The 21,657-nt window shown below is 37.6% G+C and overlaps 1 protein-coding gene and 1 non-coding gene across 4 annotated transcripts in view; one reads left to right on the forward strand and one right to left on the reverse strand.

The window, feature by feature from the left end:
• The window catches only part of LOC124157542 (chloride channel protein 2), a 226,277-nt gene that overhangs the window by 41,236 nt on the left and 163,384 nt on the right, over positions 1-21,657 (forward strand). The window lies entirely within an intron of this gene.
• On the reverse strand, positions 5,033-5,105 carry Trnav-aac. The gene has a single exon. It is a non-coding gene; the product is annotated as a tRNA-Val (tRNA).

Here is a 21,657-nt window from a genome sequence, read left to right on the forward strand (position 1 = left end):
TCTATACTCATGTTGGCGGTTATACCACCAATTCTCGCATTCCCATAAATCCCAAAGGTAATTTGCTATGATCTTTTCTAACAACTTACGTACTACGGAAGTCAGGCTTACCGGTCTATAATTTTCCACAAGATCTCTTATCTCCTCCGTTGAATATTGGTATTGCTCGGGCCTTCTTCCAGTTACTAGGTAAAGAATTGTTGTTCATTGTAACATTGAATAGATGGTATATGTAATTCGAAGAAGCCAAGCCACCCAATTTCAATAAATCCATAGAAATTTCATCGGGTCCCACTGCCTTATTTTTCTCATTTTTCTAATGTTGCCGAAAATTTCTGAGGTCGAAGTTTTAATCAGTCTCGAAATAACCAAACCGTTGTCTTCCTGTTGGCCTATTGTTTGGGTTACATCGGTAATATTGTTCGTTCTGGTTTCCATCCCTGAAAAAACACTAGCGTACCAGTTATTGATGGCATTGACCTTCTCTTTGTCATCTGTGATTATGGTTCCTTTTCCGTTTTTAAAAACTGGTTTGACGTGCGCAAATCGGGGTTTAATGCCTATCTTTCGAACAAGCTTCGCATGATGTGGATATCCTCATGGTGTGATGTTGGGACCAATAATTTGTCATCGCACCGTATTTTTGAAGGTATCTCCCATATTAACTTCCTTACTATTTTTGTGTCATGAATGCAACGAACGGTAGAAGGGCTTGAAAAAAATAGGGAAGTGCTTTTATGGTAAAAGTAAATTCTATTACTAAATCAATTATGTTTTCTTGCTGTTCCAAATTTCCGTCCCTTTCTATCTAGATACGTGCGTGTTTTTCCACGTATTTTTCAGGTGGATTGCAAAATATCTTTCAATTTATCACAGGAGAATATCTACTATCAAAATGATAAGGATGTCAATGATTTCAAATTCTTCTTTAGAGTAAGGGATTTAAAGCGAATGGAAACCGTGGAGTCCATTGTATTCATATAAGTATTTGATAAAAGAGCCTCGTTATCTTAAGATCTTGCCGATTAAGCTTTCGAGAATCAAGCAGTAATAAGTCCATTTATCATTTCGTATTCCCGTGTTATTCTGCGTCTACAGATGGCCTATTTTCGAAAAATATGGGGGTCATTTGTTAATTTTTGGCTCTTTCGCTTAAACAACTTACGCATCGGTAGATTTTAGTGTAATATTTAATTGAATTTATGTTGAGTATGTGTTCATTATTTACTGTATTTAGTTGAATATTCCGGTATTTACGAGTAAATTCTATATTTGGCTTTTATAGAATGGCCGAGCCGGCCGAGTAGATAATGAAACAATGGATGGACCCAAACTGTCACTAGAGCTAATATTCATACTTATATGGTAAAGGTAAACTAGAGTATCGAACCTGGTTTGAGTGCCCATGTTCAGGTCATTCTCATAGTCATTAGGTTGTGAAAAAAGAATTACCATGAATTATCCAAAAGACAGAATTGTGCTTATTCAAACTCGATAATTTAGTATGAGTCTGTAAGTATTGATATCATAACCCATGAGGGCTGTAAAACCTGAGGATAACTATGCATCTGAGTAAGTAAGGAAAAACGCCTCGCCGGGACTTCGGAATGAGAGGAGTTAATCGTGTATATCCGCTAGAGGCCGTGGATATCTGCATTCTCTCCTGTAAAGACTCGTCTCCTCTATCAATTAGAAACAAACTGCTATTATACAGATCGAAATTGAAACCCCTCTGATCATACGCGCCTTCAGTCTGGCTGCACGCGACTCCCATCTATATGTGAATAATTAAAACCATTACAGCATCGCAAGAAAAATCATCATCGGTCCTGGGTAAATGCGGAACGAAGACGTACCGAAAGACTTCAGATTATCTTCTATTCATCAGAACCATAAAATCCTCTTAAATAAAATTTAATTTAGAGCCTAACCGATCAAGCAATGGGAGGCTTAAAGTAGATGGCCCCGAACTAGATATGATGGAACACTTCAATCATTAGGGCACCGCATTTTAGGAGAACGGACGCAACGCTAAGGACACTAGGGAAGGAATTGCGTTGGCAAAGCAGCCGTGTATATCTATGAAAGTGTTAATGAGAGGATCGTAATTTAAGAGTATCAAGAAAAGGCTAATGAATATATTGTGATCAAGAGTGTAGCGCGTTAGCGTGAGGAAAACTGGACGCTTAGGAAAGGGGAAGAGGAAAGACTAAAGGCGTTCGAGATGTGGGTAAGGAGGCATGATGATGAGGGCTTATAGGCATGGAGGGAGAGGAAAGTTCTAGATTAGACAAGGAGGAGAGAGAGGTTTCCATAGAACATTTACTAACCGGGTAGGAAATGTTAAAAACAGTTTTAGAGGCAGGAATTTTAGAGAAGCGGGGATAGGGTAAGAAGGGAATAGGATTTGTGGATAGAATTCAAGGGAGCCTTACTAGGAGTTGAAGAAGGAAGTCGAATTTGAAGAGGGGTTAACGGGCGGGTCAATTTTTTATTGCCTCATGTAAACTTGCGTTAATTGGTAGAATACCTTTAATAATAAGTACCTAACCTCTTCAAACACCTTGCGAGGAATTTGTTAGTCTTTTCTCCGACATTTGGTTATCAGTGGGGTTTGCTCGGACACCAGTGCAAAAATCTTTACTCCGAGTACTTTTCAGGAGGGAGGGGTGGCTCTGGTACTTGTCAGCTTCCCTACTGAGATGCATTTCATTTTAAGTCGTCGTTTCTCTCAGTGTTTGTTATCCATCCTGTGTCTGAACACCATTTATTCAAACCTCTATATTTCTTCTGTCAATTTTATCCTCCGTTTCCGCATCTTAAAACAAAGTTCAAAAGCCTTGATTATTCTCCATTAAAACTTTCTCGTGGTTTTCACCACTGAAGACGTTGGGCGCGAAAAGTCTTCGAGTTCCTTTTGTGTTGATTCGTCTAATGGAAAGCAGTCGAAGCCCTTTCTCAGCAGAATGTTTTCTGAAGATGTATTTTACATAGCGGTATTATTTTTAGGACCCTCTTTAGGAAATATTTGTTATAAATGCCGTCCTTACCATGTAGTTATTCTGATCTAAACTAAAGGTAAATATCTAGGTTACTCGTGTTTTGCAATTTCTTAACGAATTAGTTCGAACTGGACTTCACTTGTACGCAAGTTACGATAGGTTCGTTATTTTGGGAGGGGGGTGTCCATTTTATCTATTTTTTTTTTTTTTTTTATTTTTTCTGGCACTGAATTTCAAACGTCTTGATTATATCCCATTCAAACGTTCTCGTGTTTTGCGTATGAAGATGTTGGGCGCGGAAAGCCTTCGAGTTTCTTTTGTGTTGATTATTGTAATGGAAATAGTCGAAACTCTTTCTCGACATAATGATTTCTGAAGAATTATTTTGCATAGCGGTGAAATTTTTCGGACCCTCTTTCGGTAGTATTTGTAATAAATACCGAGTGTTTTCCATGTACTTCTTTTGGTTGAAACGGATGGAAAATATTAAGGAAACTCGCGTTTCGTTATTTTCTAGCGAGTTAGTTCAAATTGGACTTAACATATGCGTTAATGCTTAATTGGTTTGCTATTTTGGGAGACGGGTGTTGGGAGGACGCATATTACCTCGTGCCTATGAGTAGTGGGCAGGAATGAGATGAAAGTGGTTGGCTTTAGCCTACTTGTATTTGAGGCAACTTGGGAATTATGATTTTGATATCCGTGGGGAGCATGATTGTGTCCGGAGTGCTCTCCTCGCATATTCCCAAACGTTGAAAAATGGCCGTCTCCGCCGCCATTGAGTCATGAACTTCAATAGGCAAAAATCACATTCCATGATGATGGCCCGTCGATAATTTTCAGTCCCACATGTATGTAATAACGTTTTTAGGGTCTTAACTAAATTCACGGGGATCATTCGAAGTATTTTCGGATTAAGTTGGAAAAATTTAAGTTTTATACTAAGCTCTCCGAGAGCATGCAAATTTTGGAACCTGTTTTGTTATATAATGATAGGAGATGAGTTAGACCGAAATAATACTCAACAGATGGCTGACCGATGAGAGCTAATACTTCTTTGGCGTAAATTGTGGAGGACGTATTTCTCGTATGATTTTTTTCCAGTTGTACTTAGAAATAAAAAATAAAATAATGACCGAACTAAATTTAGTATGCTTGCAAGATAGTTACTCCAACAGCCTCAAAATAACCAAAGGAAATGTTTAAATACGTTATAGTGTTTATTGTCATTGATCAGGGTATCAAATTTTTGGGATTATTCCTTCAAGTTTATGCATTCAATCTCAAGCTCAATTCAGTTAAATGTATTGCAATTGATGTGCAATTCTAAATGTTGGGATTATTTCATTGTATTCAAATTGAAGCTCATCTTTTAAAAAGCAAATAGAAAATTATCAATATGTATAATATGTACCCTCACTGGCATGAGAAAGGTATGTATTCATGGTTTCATTGAACTACATATATACCTGGTTTGATAGTGGGATGTAATACTATTAATAAAGCGATTTCCAAAAGCATTAGAGTTTGCTATAACGGTCTTTGCATTGAGTGGCGGTAAAAAAAACATATTTCCGTCTACTTCCGCAGTGTTTGTATTTGTTTCGAACTACGGTATCTTCTTGTATCCTAATGGTTCCTTCATTTAATAATGCATATTTTATGAAGAAATAGGGAGAGCACCTTAACGAGAGAAAAACGAAAGGATACGAAATCACAGAATATGAATTGTCCTGTTGTGCGCAAAATATTGTAAATTTTGTTAAGATATTAATTCGTTATATTGAGATCAAAGTTTCATTGATATTAAAACTAAAAACCCATTGGGGAAATTTGCAAATCTGGTTTATTTCTATCCTTCATATACTTGTGAACTGCGCTCACAATGCGAAGGGCTTGATGGATTGTAAAAGTATACGAAAGCGTAATGTGTAACTCTTTAAAATGCAAAAAATTGATGCTAAGGTATGTAGTTATTAATGTTCTCAATTTCCTGGGAGGAAAAATTGAAAAGTAATGCGTAAAAAATCTGTTTCCGCCAGGGATCGAACCTGGGACCTTCCGCGTGTTAGGCGGATGTGATAACCACTACACCACGGAAACATTTGATAGTTTATGGTAAATTAAAAAATCTATTCTATAGGTCGACCCCGATAAGAGCTTGACGATAGGGGAATCGTGACGATGGATCGTCAGGAATGCTCGTCGATGCATTTCAGGAATTCTGAGAATTATATCGGCTGGACTTCAAGTAAGTAAATGATACGGTTTTCCCAGCTCACTGTCTTAAAACAGCTAAACTGTACGAAAAACTATCCAGGGCATCATATGCCACCAACTATACACAAATTTTCAATAGATGGAGCTGTAATGGTGAAACATGCCATTTAAAAATATTTCTTTATGGAATTTTTTATGTTAATACTCTGTAATGACCAAAATTTCAGGTTTTATGACCGAATATCAATTTTTAATCACCATAAACCCTTTGCACTGCTATACGATAGCTTTAACGTTGTTATCAATTGAATAAATTCTATCTTTCCTTTGGTATTCCCGTACGAAAAAAATAAACAGTGTCACGCCCCTAGCAGATATGCTTCACGCATAACTTTAACTATTTTTTCATCGCCCTGCTAATTAATATTGTGGACTAAATCATCCTAAATAACATTCATTTCATCTTTAAAATACACAATATGCAAAAATTTTCATTAATCTTGCTACACTTAAGACTACAGCGATTTTTGGCCGGCTTTTTTCGATTTCCGCCCACTGTGCGATTGACAAGTCAGACGTTTGCAACCCATGAATTTTATAATTTTAACATAGCTACCTAACTGGCATATACAAGTAAAAAGTTAAAAAAGATAACTAACGTACGTTTAGGCTCGCCAAACTTGAACAAATTAAATCAATAGAAAAAATTATCAGTGACAATGGTAACTTGAGATGACAAGGATGAAATTTTCTTTGCAAATATCAAAAGAATGCTTACTTCGTGGAATAAAGTGGTTTGCCATAGTGAAAAGATTTTAACGTAGTTGCGTGCCGCTGAAATGAAATTTGGGTAGTATTTTATGGTATTTTTACCGTAGATCTATGTGTAAAGAATACAAAAATCGTAGTATGGATGAATGAAATTAATTTATTGAGAATTAATATGTACCTACCACTTTGAATTGCGCATGATTTAATGTCTCGCGCAGTTTTCACGTAAGATTATGAAATACATAATTATATATTTATAGAATTTTTATCCCTTAATAAGTCTCGGAAGTTGTATATCGAAGGAAAGATCAAGAGGGCGTATTGATGATAAACATTTTATATCACAAGTATGGCATAATTTCGTTTCTGGCGCACGTTTAAAGGGGTTGTATGCATGCACGATGGAATACTGCGGCGGACTCTCGCAAAGGAGGCCTTTTGTACGTGCAAGTCAGGCCCATCCTCTTTCATCACATCTGTCCTTCACCTGTTTCATCCACGCACATTGAAGCTAGAAGGGTTTATCGAAAGTTGTGCGGGGCTTTAAGGTCTATTTTGAATAGCCTTTGGATCCTAAGTCTATGGAATTCTCACCCTCATTTTTCCTCCCTCGATTTCGGTGACTACCTTCTATCATTTGTTTCTACTGAACTAGGGATCACATGGCACAGTTTTGTGCGGAGTATGTGCACGATAATTGCTTTAAGGTCACAAGAACTTCTATTGAACGCAGGTTTTTGTATAGGAATAACTTTGTCTTTTACTCGAAAAGTTTTTCCTGTGTATTTTTCTTCCTCCTCCTTCCATACTTACTCACCATTCTTCTGTAATAGATACGATTTTCCCTACTTAAGAAATTTGATAAAATGAAGACATAAGTTAGGAATTTTCCTCAGTACTTGTGCCCTAATGAAAAAAATTCTTTCCATCATGATTGGATGTCCTTTATTAAAGGTAAAGATTCCTTTTTACAAAATGTGCGAAAATTATTTTTTTTAATTCCCCAGTCGCGATGGAACTTTGTCAACGCTTTTGGAGACATGAAGCGGCTTAAGGAGTGGAGTTCATTGTCACTCATTTTTATTGATTGTCCGTTTAATGCTTCTTTCACTGGCCACCTGGGATGCTAGGCGCGTGGCCGGTTATTCAGCGTGAGAGGAATCCGTGAGCGGACTAGGAAAGCCCTCTGTTCGCGGTATGGCATGTAACCGCGCGGGGCCCGTCCGCCGTGTCGTACCTGCCTGCTACCGCTCCTGGCGGAAGTGACACTTATGGCCGGCTGCATCCTCTTCTACCGCGTTTGCATAATGAGCGAGACTCGGGCTTTAGCGGTCTTAGAAACTGATTTGAATAAACTTTGTTTGATGGCTTTGTCATAAAGGAAATGTATCTTAGAGCGGGATCGTCTATTGGAGAATTCTCCCAATATGGCTCAGAAGGAATGATTTTGATGTTACCTTAGTATACGAGGTATTTCAGGAAGAATTGAAATACTTCAGGAGGTTTTGGGGAGCCAGTTTTTAGCATTTTTTATCGTGTAAACATGAGGTCACAAATCCTTAGTTACTGAGATATGGCAACGCTAATTTAAGTATGGCAATATGGCAACGCTAAGTTGCCATGAATTCGCTAATTAACACAATGTACAGTGATGGAAGGGATCGGGAACTTGTGCTCATTGTGCCTGCGGTGAATTCATTCGTCTTCACATGACGAATAGGCTGGATAGTTCTAGGTTGTTAAATTAATTCTTAAAGAGCTTGTCATAGGACAAAAATGCTCCAAAATAATCTTCATTCTTTCCCGAATTGAGTTCTTTATGGGCTGTTGACGCAATCTTGTTGGTGTAGGCGATGAATCAACTTGGGCGTCGCCTCATGGTGACTTCTTAAAGTTGGGAGTGATTCAATTTTTATCTTATGACTGGATAAATAACAGGTTTACAACTGAATTGTTGGATTGTACCCCGATTTTTTTATTTGGAAAGTCGAGGGTTTGAATTCGCGAACACTTTAGTGGCTCGTGAATTCTTCCCCACATCTATCCCCTTCATAGCGAGAGTTTCAAGCGGTTTCTAAAACTAATTGGATGAAGGAATCGTGTCGTTTTATTTTAAGAGATAATAGGTTTCTCCCTTGATTATGTTGCTAACGAAATTTTGTTTTACCAGCGCTCACACTATCATAATATCGATAGTGTATCCTTATCATTTGGATCCTTAATGTTAGGAATGCGATTTATGCTCTTAACAGCTACTCCCCTGAAGACGTGAAATCCGGAGGTTGCGCTGTTAGAGACACGCCCTGTCAAATAAAATTACCTACGCAGCTGGCAGCAGCTTTTACTTATTCTTATGACCTCATCAATCGTTTTTTTTAACCTTTTTTCTTGCGGAGGGATAGCGTGGCGGCTTAGTGGGTAAAGCACTTAGCTGATGGTCGAAGGATCACAGCTTTGGGGTCCCTGAGTGCCACGGTAAAATTTCACAATTTGAGCCTATAATTTATTAGTCTCTGAATGTATTAAAGCCACACATTTGTCTGGGATGAACTCTGTTCTCACCTACCTGAACCGCGTTGAATCAGCGAGTGAGTGAGTGTAGAGGCAGGGAATAAGGTATTATCGGATGTAGGTAGGTAGGTTGCAATGCATAAAATAGAATGTTGATACCCTGATGCTGATGTAGGATAGCTTGACTCGAACTAGGTAAAATAGGGTCTGCATGTAAAGTTATTATATTTGTGAAGACTAACTATATGCGTGAATTTTTTAGCATTTTATAGCTCGTGCATGAATAAGTTACTACGATAAATTTTCGTTTTTCTATCACTAACTAGTAGTTTCAATTGTATGGTTGCATGCTCGTGCCCTTAGCACTCTCCTAGTTATTGGTCTGACCACGTGTTGCTGTCCTGTACCCTAGTGGTAGCTTGTACGGTACCTCGTGGATATAGATGCACCCCCTTCCCATGTGAGGCCAATAAATTGCGCATCCGGCCATATTAAGAAGGAAATCTTGAGTTTCACTCTATGGAAATACATGGCAAATCGCCCTACGTATATTTTTTTCTCTGCCCATATATTTTGGATGAGGTTGCTACTTGGAAGTTGAATTACTAGTATCCCAGATGACTGTTTTTCAGCTTAAAATGCACTAGTAATGCGTCTAATTTCGCGTATTTTCCAATTTAAAATATTTTAAATGGGAATTTTCATCACTGCTAAAAAGAGGAAGTAAATAAGTTTCCCTATACAAGTATATAATGTGAATGACGGTTCACAATGAGGTAGCTGTCGACTGAGCCCTGTTGTAATCGAGAGGAAATATTATAAATGTCTGCTGCTATCTCAATGAATGATGTTGCGTAGGGCAAAAGTGGCCGCGGTGAGGATTTTGAATGGGTATGCACTATGCACCGGAATTGATATACGTGCGCATACGATACCTTAAGATGACGAAGCGCCGGAAAGTAAAATTGCCGCCGCCTAAATACAATGGGCAATTAGCATGAAGCGAGCAATGTTCATAAGTATGGCCGTGGTGGTTTACCAATGACTTGCCACCAGTTTTGGCGTCGTTCAATAGGATGGAAGGTATCGCTTAGTATCGCCTGAGACATCTGAACTGAAAACAATCTAATGCTGGTCGATGTGCAACTCGCTTGGGAGCAGTTGAAGCCAGGCTGAAGCAGTTCCGACCCTCTAAATATGGCCGATCGATTAAAAAAATACAATCTCAATCTGAAATTCAAATATTTACCCATTAATTTGACTTATTTTTCATTTTTCCATGTCGATTACTAGCTCGAGAATTCAAAAAAAGGTTCAAAAATCCGTTAAATCCATAACTAAACCAAAGAAACGTAAGGTGAGCAGGAAAAATATTAAAAATAAAATGTAAGAAACACGAAGAATGTTAAACGCTCTCTAAAAAGGACATGGATCTTAAAAGATAACGTGTATCATTAACTGTTTACAGTCCAATGTTCCATCTGCGAACAGATTTATAAAAATTCATGCAAACTATATTTCGTATGTGTGATTAATTTTATATCTTTTATTATCTAAATAAAGTATGGAAGTATTTTTAAAAGTGAATCGCATGACTTGTGAATGCATTGGTCCTTAATTATACCTTTTCAAAATTGGTTCTTTTCATCACCTCTGCAGTGAGTATGCGGGTTATTCGATATTTTCCCATAAAATCGCTCTCCAGTAACAAATGCTCATTTATTCGAAGGATCAATATATTTTACACGGTTTAACTATAATAGGATATGCAATAAATAATAAAAATCAATTGTTAAGTTAGTTCGGTCTTAAAAGGGTTAATTAATCAAAATATCGTGTTGAAAGTATCCAAGAATTATTATCAACGGGAATTGACTACAAAAAATGAAAATAGTATGTACGAAGTGATTGTACATGGATGAATGGTATAAAATTGTTATGCATAAGAATGAGAGTTTATCATGAAATTGTTTTTAAGAATTACGGAATATTATGAATTTGTATGTAAAGTATGAGAGTATAGTCAAATATTTTTCTAAGAATCAATTCCTATAGATAAATAGACTTGATAAGGGGACTAACTTTAACGTAGTGGGCGTTATCTAACATTAGATGTTCTTTGATTTTCAATGAATTGAGAATTTCCTTAACATACTTAACCCCAACAGTGTGAAATTGCGACATTTTCGCAAGGGTACCCAATTGTATTTTAGATAGGAAAATGGGCTGAATTTGATTGAAAAATAGTTTTTTTTTTTAGATGAGAGCACTATCATCTGGCATCCTAATCATTTGTCTAACAAGTCGCCATATCATACGAAATGTATTTTTAATGTATTTAAATCGAGTGCGATTCTAGAATCCCTTTTCAAGATGGCCACATACGCAATTTCTTGGCTTCACTTGTGGAGAAGTTATTATTATTCCATAGTTTCCACCTTGGTAACTTGCGCACCGTAGATTGAAGAGTTTTCTGATCTTATAATTTCTTAATTGAAGGATGTTAGAGTGTGTTAAAGGGTACCTAGAATTGACTCCTCCTCCCTTCTTCCTGCTACATTTTGTAACTTTGTGTGATCGAATATGAAAATCCTCTTCGTACCGTTCGAGTAAAAGATGTAAACTTTACGCCTCTCAATCGTCTTATCAATGAAGTGGTAGTGTGTTGTGCTATTATTCGGGGCTGTTTCAGGGATTATCCATTTATGGGAACATAAAATCATGTGAGAATAAAAAAGCTGTTGAAACTCGCTTGTACGATGTGAAATCCTCTATATTATTTCTACTGTATAGATACCTTTTCTCAGCTTATACGCCACCAAACTCTACAAATGAGGTACCAAAATGCACAGAATTTATCAGAGAACATGCGACATCATATCTTACTTCCTAAATATTGCTATTGTTTCCTAAAATTGGTTTTTTAAAAAATTAAAAAATAATCGATTAAAAAAATTGATTCCGGCAAGATTGTCCTCATCCCAAGAATACAGTTAACGCCGTCGGATCCCACCATGCCTTTTAATTTGACTCGCAGACAATTTCCCATTAAGGTTTCCTATGCGATGACTATTAACAAGGCTCAGGGTCAGACTTGGCAAAGAGCTGGCTTATTCCTGCCTGACCCTGTATTCTCTCATGACCAACTTTATGTAGCATTCTCTAGGGTAAGATCTTTTCAAAATATTTTTGTAAATACTAAGGAAAACGCTAAACAAGTATTAACAGAGGATAGTGTAATTACTTCCAATGTTGTGTTTAAAGAGGTCCTCTGACCTCAATTTGTACATAAACATTCCAATTAAATTTGTACATAAGACCCTGCCTTTTTTTCTACATTTTAAAATTAGAAACGCGCCTATCCTTCTGTGACCTGCATTGAAAAGAGCGGGGGAAGCCCGCTGGGAGCGGGCGCATCACGCTCGTTATGTTATAATTTGTAGGGGAGGTGAGTTGAAGTACATTTTCTATATCCTCTAACTCCATGGTTTAGTTTAGAGGCATCTTACGCCTATCAACCATTTACGTCGCTGTCAATTTAAAGTGTCGTATTTTAGGCGGAAGTTATCATTTTTCATACTAAAAAATTATGCACCGCGCAAGGAAAATTTACGCATGAAATTATGTTTAGAGCTGTATAAGATAGCCCCAGCCATTTTCATTCGCGTTTCAAAATAGGATGTTTAACTCACCAGTATTTCTGGAACTATTCAGAATTTTGGGCGGATGTTATCATGCGGGGTCCAGTTCTCCTGAAGGACCGGAAAATGTCCAAAAGTCATGGCATAAAAACCTTTGCGGCAGTTTTATTAAAAGAAAAAGTTCAGTTGCTGCGCTGCGTGCTTTAACAAGTTCGTTAATCATCGTGGTCTACCTGTAAGTGCGAGGAAAGGGATTTTAATTGTTGATCTTCACCTTGTTTAAGTTTTTATGCAGGAGACGATTGAAATGCACGAAATATTGTGAACCAAAATATCATTATTCTAGGTGTACTGTTCCACTTTCGACGGACGTGATTTTAATCGGCGATATCCTGTTATCTCAAATGTGACATGCGTATTAGAAATATCGCCTTATCATTGTTTTTTTCCGCAATTCCAAAAACGTGTTTTTAAAGGGAAACAAGTTTTTGTATTTATTATGTTATGTTATGTCTACCACAAAAGGTATCCGGTATACGCAATGAAGTCGTCCCCAAGTGTTTTACATATCCATTTGATTTTTTAAATGACATTTTGATTTAAAATCCAACCCGCTTTAAGATTTTACTGTCCTAAATCCTCTCGTAAATTGAATGTTTTTTTTTTTAACAAAACGTCAAGGACAACATCAATATCAGGGAAGAATTGGCTCATTAAGCGTGAGTTGATCTCAATGTAATGCTGAGAATCTCACTGAACAAAATGATGAGAGAATGTAAGCGGTTGAAATTAAGGTTTTGATTAGGACTTAATGTGTGAAGACAACTTCATTAGATGCAGTCCAGAGTAATTAAGAAAGAGTCATCATTTCATAGGATTTCAGCCTCATTTTGAAGTGATTTGAATGGTTTTTGGTGGATATCGCTTAATTTTGCTTTCGAAACGAAGGAAAGAAATTGAATGTGTGGAATTTATTCCCGCACAGAAAGGCAAACATGGGGCTATAATGGTGGCTAAAAATTTAGGAGGAACAAACTCCCACCTGAATTAAATCTGACGGGAAATAATTGGCATTTTACTATCTCGACACTTAAAATTCATTGGAATTGAAGAACCGATCCTGAGTCAAAAATTACGCTCACTCATTCAGTGGCAAGAAAGTTTTTTTTTGCGAGAAAAGCTTAAAATGTTCATTAAAGCTTCTTAGAAATGCATGTTGATGATATAATTCACATATCGAATGGCAATATTATCATGACTATCATTAACGAACCGAATTCCTTTTCTAGAGCAACATTATTTAAACTGAGCAATGTTCCTACCTAACATTTACCATACGGGAGGCTGTCAGTTTTTGCAACAAGTTTATATTGTAGAAACTTCACGTGTTAGCAAATTTTGCCTCGAACTTCGGATCGCATTGATTCTTATTTCAAATTTTAAATTCAAATATCCATTAAGTAGGATGTGGTGTTGTAGAAAATAGTAATATTGTTCCTTTTATTTAGGATTTTCATCGAATATTTGTATCTATTTTTTCCGTTATCTATTTTTCAAGCCTCTTGCTTCATATTTGTGTTTATCTGCATATTTTCTGGCAATAACTTTTCATAGGCAGGTTCTTAAACACGGGAACTAACGAGTAAGCCATAAATTTTGTCTGCATAAAAGCTTTTTGAATGACTCTTTTCTTTTTTAATTGCCCTCTTATCTGTTAACTTTATTTTGAAGCATTTAAGCTCGGAACTTTTTAGAATGGAATCGTTTTCGTAGACTCGAGGATGTCGCCTAATGGAACACACGGAAAAGCGAAAGAAAGCATTCTTAGATTACCGTGGGAATGCAGCCTTGAAGGAGCTGGCGATGTCTTAAAGCCACATGAGATGTGTATAAACGTTGTTCCGCACCGATAAATCGATAGCTATGTATTGGATTTAGGAGCGGAATGTACTTAATTTTTTTTTTCAAACCCTAATTTAAACAAAATTACAAATTTGATGGGCTGTGGAAAATACGTATATACTAATACTGGCTGCGTACACTATTCTCTTGAATGATTCCCCATGTTCAGCTCTAACCTTTTTGATTTTATTTTAGGCAAGAATTTCAACCGTGTCCCAACAGAGACTTTGGGTGAAAGTTCCGCGACAGAATTTCGGCCACGCAGACTTGGGCATTCCCATACCCACCTTGATTTTTTATTGACTCGTTCCCTCTCGCTTGTCCCTCTTTTATGGGTATTTTAAATGGCTGCCTTTGTCTTCCATAGCACGTTCCTCAATCACGGACAGAGTGACAATGTACTATTCTTTGTGGATATTTATCATAATTACCGATAATGAGTCAAATTACGCTCACCCTTATGGTGGCTAGCAAGATTTTTGCGATGAAAGCAGAAACTGTTTATTAAGGCTTCTTAGAAATGCATGTTGAAGTTATCATTAAGAGATATTATGGCAAGATTATCATGGACTGTTTTGAAAATTAAAACTTGGATTTACTAACCGAATTGTTTTTCTAGCGCAGCATTATATTTTTAATATTCTTTATTAATGCCTTGAATGCAATCGCTTCTCGATTAATCGTAAAAATCTTTCGAGATCGAGAAAAAGTTTTTGAGTGTAAGAAATATTTTTAGCCATGAATATCATTGTACTCGGTATATTTAAAAAAATGTAATCGTTTATTAGATTTTCAGAGTTACGACTTCTGTATTTTGGACTGTAAATTTTTCGTGTTTGCTTGTAAGCTTTCGAGCATCGATTCTCGCGTTCTTTTACATCAATTTGATGTTGAATTGGGGTTGGTTCAGTCACAGACTGGTTTCACCTCTTTGTTTTTATGTAATAATTGGTGATTTTAATACCTTTCGATTGCTGCGTGGGGTCCTTAGAAAAAGATGTCAATGATTTTGTTCGCCTACGCTATTTCGTCGCACATTATTATCTCTGTCTTCAAGACAGGAGTACGCGTCGCAAAATCTGGAGCATCCGGTATTTCTCAACATCTTTAGTATCCGCGCTGCGTTCTAAAGTCGGCAACTAGTTCAGATTCCGTTGCAAATCACCTCATTGTCTCCGTGCACAATTGCACGTGATACGAGCTGAAACTTGCTCTCGTGTTCTTATTTTATGGCCGATCATCGATCTAAGTTCTCCAGGGAAAGTTTTTTTTTTGCTGAGGAATGTGAAGTATCTTGCTTTAAAATTTACTAACTTCCTTCATAGTAACTTACTTTAAATAAAATTGATCACAACAACTTTGGATGTTATTTTGGCATCCCATCGTTGATGCTGAATGAAGTTTTAAATAAAGTATTTTGATGCTGCCCATCTGTTGTCAGTCAGGAAAGTCAGCTGGTAGTCAGAAGAATCAGCCGATTCTTCTGGAAGGGAAAAAAATAATATTTTGGTAAAGGCACTTAATTACCAATTGTGTTCTTAGGAAATAGCTTATTATATATATCCATTGTATTTATTATCATCGAATTTTATCGTAGTAGTGTCTTCATTACCATCATTTTTGTGCAAGTAAGTCTTTTAGGGTAATCCTCTCATCAACGAAAGTATTGTGGAACTCTGCTCTCGGACAGCGTTATCGCAGAATTGCTGCCCACCCACGCTATAATTGCGGGCACCTAATCTTCATCGGTTCATTTGCACCGCAATTTTTATCTTTTATGTTATTTCAGACTTCTCTTCCTGAATGAAGGTAGTAGTATTGATTAGGAATGTTTGTATTTCTTTTTGCGTAATATCTCGGATGCCTTTGGTTGTATTGGTGAGTTGGCACCAGGAAAAATAAAGCCTAAAGTACACCCTTTTAGGTAAATTTGGTGAAATTTATTCTGTTTAGCGACTTTTCTCTCTCTGTTTTCTCACTCACTTCCTAAGGTGGGGAACTAATCGTTCGTTGCGGAGAATGACAGTAAACCGTACTGGTTTTAGCAATGTGGAGTTTATTTCTTGCCTTTTTGTTTTTAATGCACATGGAAGCAATTTCTCTGCTGGCCTTCTTTTCATTTTCTTTAATTTGGCAACATACAGTCCTTAGTTGGTATGTGTTTAGGTTATTTTCCTTGCACACATGGCAGTAATAACGTTGAACTGATGGAAAATATCGTGTAGAAATTTGGGCTGACAAGTGTGCGAATCGGTTATGACTTTTGTATTCTCATCTGAAATTTGGTAACACAAAGTAAAAATAAACTATACAGTAATTATAATGATATAACCTATTTTTTATGCACATGGATGTAATTGCTTTGTTGGCTCTCTTTTAATTTTGTTTTTTTTTTTGGCATAATAAATTATACAGTTGGCGTAGGTACGTTATTTGGCCATTGTTTTTCCTTGAATACGTGGAACTAATATTCTTGTACTGATGAAGGATAACGTACGTATAGGGATTTTCGCTGTCCACGCGAATCCGCGATTACCTACTCAAGTCTTCTCATTCTTAATTGTGTAATACAAGGCGGAGCCGTCATGATTAATGATTTCCAAATGAAAAGATTGTTTACCGTGTAAAGCGGCCTCAGTACCATCTGGTGCGAACGGGATCTCACTTCTGTTTACTGCCCAGACAACGCTTGCACCGTCTCCACAATATCACGCGGAGTCCCTCATGTGATTTTTATGCGGGAGAAAATTTTTCTCGTTGAATTCTCTCATTCAGTTTGATCTCTTTAGTTCTGGAGTAAATCCAAAAGGGCATCCCTAAATGCGTAATTGAATTCTTTAGTATTTACGCAATACTCTTTAGTCGAATGGGTGTTATTTTTCCGAATAGATAGCAATGCTTTTTACGAACGCTAACTATGTATCCCCAGGCTTCAAAACTGGAGTCATTTGCCAAGTATGTTAATATTATTTACAGAGATCATTTTGTATTGTGGAAACCTGCTTGTTGAATTAATTTGAATTACGAGAGTGTGATTTTTGGCGCTGCATGATCTGGCCTTTGGGCGTGTTATAGCTTTGACGCTGTGCATGTTACGTCACGCGATAACCGACTTTCAATCATGCACGTTCTAGTTTGATGGAGGCGCCAGCTGGTCGAAATTGTTGCGATATATCCACGCCTGCCGGGAGGTGAGCGAGATTAATTTCATCGACTAATAATTGAAGAATTCACGATGAATTGCATCGCAATAAAACAGTTTTCAGGCGCCAAGTTCTACTGCAACACGCCGAAACTCTCATGCTACGCTTTCTCTGAGAAAGGCATGACAGCTGAACATTATTGTGTTTCTCATAAATATTAGTTATTATATTTCAGAATTTTTATGCCATAACCTATTTCAATTTAAAAAGAACAGTACATTTTGTTCCCGTTTGATGTTCGCAGATGAAAATTGCTTAGTTATATTTTGGATGAAGATGAATTTTGCGGGATAAGTCAGGGGTTTATTGTGTGAATTTTACTATTAATGCTTAAATTGAATTTTATACCCGTGAAAGTATGCGAACAACTTTTTTAAAAAAAGCTTCATTTTCATTATCTAATTCGAAGCCTCGGAACCCTCGAGTCCCAAGTTTTCATCATCATTATGAAATATACTTTCTTTCTATTGCAGTATAACCTAGTTGCGCTGAATTTTATACTGCGCTCTTGGATGAATAAGCGAAATTGTTTCATACGTGATGTTCATCAGTTAACTTATGACTCTTTTGTTTCCGTTCCAGCTAGACAAGCATTTTTTTTATATTTACCTATTCCCACGTATTTAATATTTTACGTTATCGGTATATTGGTGTACGTTATTTAAGTGTAACTGACGTACGTTGATTTTGGATGAAGATGAATTTTGCGGGATGAGTCAGGGGTTTATTGTACGTTCATTTATGAGTTATTTGTTTTCGATTGTCAGTTTCGTGAAGTCTTATGAATTTTGTGTTTTTTGTGTGTGTGATGCTTTCTTATATTTATCTTGAAATTTCTTATTTGGATTATGTAATTTCTCATTTTTTAATCAAGCGAAATGTTTAAATGTTTATTGCTTGGTTGTGAAAATGGTTAATGTTATCGTTGGTATCCTAGAATGTAGGAAATGTAGTCGTTAATCACGGGTTATCGTTTGGTTAACAACCATCATTACATCTTCCATGCCTCAGTAATTTTTTAACTAACAACCTTAAGCTATTTCAAAAGAATGTATACTGATTATCAAATGTATTCCTTCGGAACCTTGGTATTCTTGAGTACCTACCGGATAAATGGAGATGAATCAAGCGAGTGTATATCTCATCGATTGAGGCACACTTGACCTAAAAGAGATATCTTAGAGCCTTGAAGTGAAAATAAGAAATGCTTGAATAAAAGATCTCGGCTTATCTCTGAGATGACACAGTTTAGCGGTCTACGTTCTTTTCTAGATAAGCCAACGATTCCCACCAATATGTGAGCGGTTGATGTATGAAAAATATTTTTTCTTCTGTTTCCCTTGCTTTTCTACTTGAACCATGCGATCTTACGCTCTGGGAGGTGAAAAATAGCCAATTGCCGCGGTTAGCGACTGTAATCTAATTCAGTTGTGACGGTGGGACATTTAGTGCGTAAACATGTCGGAATGTCTGGCCGAGCTTCGATTACGGAATCACGGCCGTGGTGAGTGTGAGCTATCCGGTGCTCGTGAATTGGTCTCTCACATTTGATCTCATTCCTGCCGTTTTCACCGATTTTATTCGATCCCTCTAATCAATGTGAATTGAAACTCCTCTATAAGAGGAGTCTTCTTACAGGTGAAAATATGTGCGTTGACTTTAGGAAGAAACTTATTATTGTTCAGGTTTCTCGGGTTAACAGATTTGAGTAAAACTTAATTGATTAAGTAATTGGGCTTTATTGCCAACAAAGAAAATACATTCCCTCACTTCACACCATGGCCCCCTGGGCCCATGGTAACACACCAGGTTCACATACCAACTTACTGAGTGACTGCGAGAGACTGACCAGACTGGCTCTCCCGCCAACTAACGTAACGTACGTCACCAACGTGCGTACACCAACGTGCGCATGCGCATCAACAGTTTTGCGCAATATAGATGTACCACATATATCCAACAATTATGACTTACATTAGGAGCAAGCTTCTTCATGGTGGTGTGGCATGGACGATAACAGCAGAGGAGAAGTCAAAGGTGGGAGCTCTATAAATTTGGTGTTGAATTCTGTCATCGGACTGAAACAACGTTCATTTGTGGAGCCAAGAGTGGGGACCAGGGGCGCCGACTTATAAAAAATATTGGGGGGGCTCATATCGGAGGTCTTTCCCCGGGAAGAGGTTAAATTCAAAGTGTGTCGCCGAAAAGCTATCAAGATTCACACCACCTGATTCAGTTAACCTGCTTAACCTTATAATTATTTGTTTTAACACATTGTTGAATTTATTTTAAAAGTAACTGACTGAAGTAACTATCGTCAAACATGGGAAAAAAATTACCAATATATTTTTGTGATTTCACAAAGCATAATATAACTTAATTATTTTCTTGAATTATTGAGGGGGCTCCGCCCCCCCAAACGAATCTTTGAGGGGGCTTGGGCCCCCTCAGGCCCCATGGAGTCGGCGCCACTGGTGGGGACTCAAACTTAATCTGAGCAAATGCATGACGGTACATTTCTTGCGGAGTTCGTCCAACTATAACCATGTTTATGCAGTGGGTGGTATTAACATAAAGGCAACAGACGAAGTGAAGTACCTGAGATTTTAGATAACCTCGAACCTCACGTGGGGAACACATATAAGGAATATATGCGGCATAGCTCTGAAGAAATTAGGATTCGTCAAGCGTATTGTGGGAAGATTTTCGGATGAAAATGTAAAAGAAAGGTGCTATTTCGCGTCTGCGCGTTTCGTCAAAAACCGCTACGGGCGTACAGACAGCGTTACCCAGATGTTAAGCGAATTAGGCTGGGAGCCGCTGGAGACTCGGAGGCTGCGCGCTAAGCTTGGATTGCTTGAACAATTGAGAATGGATATCTTCAAGAGCGACACAGAGAACATAATATTAGAGCCACACTGTATTTCCAGGTCCGATAGAAGCGATAAATTAAGATAGATGTTTTGCCGAACGGATAGATATGGGAATTCGTTTGCCCCCGAACCGTAAAGGACTTTAATAAACGCAAGTCCCAACTTCGTTTGAGCACTTCATTTTTTTAATCTGTTAACGGGTGGTGTCCTAACACCCCCTGCCACACGTCTTTTAGGCAGCTAGCGGGGTATTATGTAGATGTAGATTACAGAAGAGGATCCTTAAGTCGGTCTCTAAATGTGTTTTCAACCACCACGCATTTAAATGGGTTTGCAAAAGTCGCCACTCGCGTCGCTGACGGACAAGTCGATCCAAATTTCACGGGGAAATAAGGTATGAAGAGCGATTTTAACCGAAATATTCTATACATGATGATGTGATCTATCAAATCCATAAAAGCTCAATGCTATTCCTCGCAATTACAAGCACTATTATGCAAAATATTTGAAAAAAGTGGGTCGCATTGCACTCATCACTCCGCCGCGGACATTTTAGAAAACCGATGAAAGTGTGACCGTAGTGGCAACAGAACTCATCCTTCTATGGGAAGGAATTGGGCCTCCTCTATGTAGCCCCCTTGGTGATGTTATTGAAGAATGACGAAGTTCAAGTGGATAATAGTATTAGTAATGCATAATGAGAGAGAATTCTTTCGAACCTATGGTAAAAGGCGGGTCATTTTAATCGGCCACATCATGAGATGCGTTGGAATAATGAAAATTACCCTTGACGGGCGTATAGAAGGGAAGAACAGCAGAGGTAGAGTACGGATGAGATACACAGAGTAGGTGGTGAAGAATGTAAAGCAAAAGAAGTATGTTGAGAAGAAAAGAGTAAAGTTCGCCATGAACATGCCGAACTTCATCCGTCGGTGTATTTAAATATGCACCCGTGCGTGTGACTGCGTACAAAGTCACTTGTTCCTGCAGTGCTTTGTTATCATATGTTTATAACGGTAAATACGAAATACTACGGTGGGAGTGATGCATTCTCTTAACGCTAGCCTCTACGCAACAATGAGGCTCTCATTTTGAAGGTACTTCAGTGTTTTTGCTTCTCATATATCCTATAGGATATAATAGGGTAGTTTCCTTCATCATAGAAAACGAAAGGCATTGATTGCGATTCGTTACCCACCGTTAGTGTATTCATAATATATCAACGCTCATTGCCTCGCCCCAAGGTCACCTCACTTGCGGCAGCGGGAACCAGAACGACGCCACACGGAGTTTTCCCAGCATTCATACTTAGCCGTCGCGTTTTTGCGCGCTTGAAAATTTTCACTTTGCATTTAATCACAAAAAATAGATATCGTCATTTAAAAATCTAAAAGCGTGAAATACGTACTCCAGGAGTAATAATCTTTCGATTTAGGCAATAAAAAAATAATAGGAAACCACCCTATTCTGTGGAATCATATGATGGTGTAAGTGAATATGTATTAAAATCAGAATAAAATAAATAAGATTAACG

Source organism: Ischnura elegans, chromosome 4 (assembly GCF_921293095.1).
Source record: "Ischnura elegans chromosome 4, ioIscEleg1.1, whole genome shotgun sequence".
NCBI lineage: Eukaryota > Metazoa > Arthropoda > Insecta > Odonata > Coenagrionidae > Ischnura > Ischnura elegans.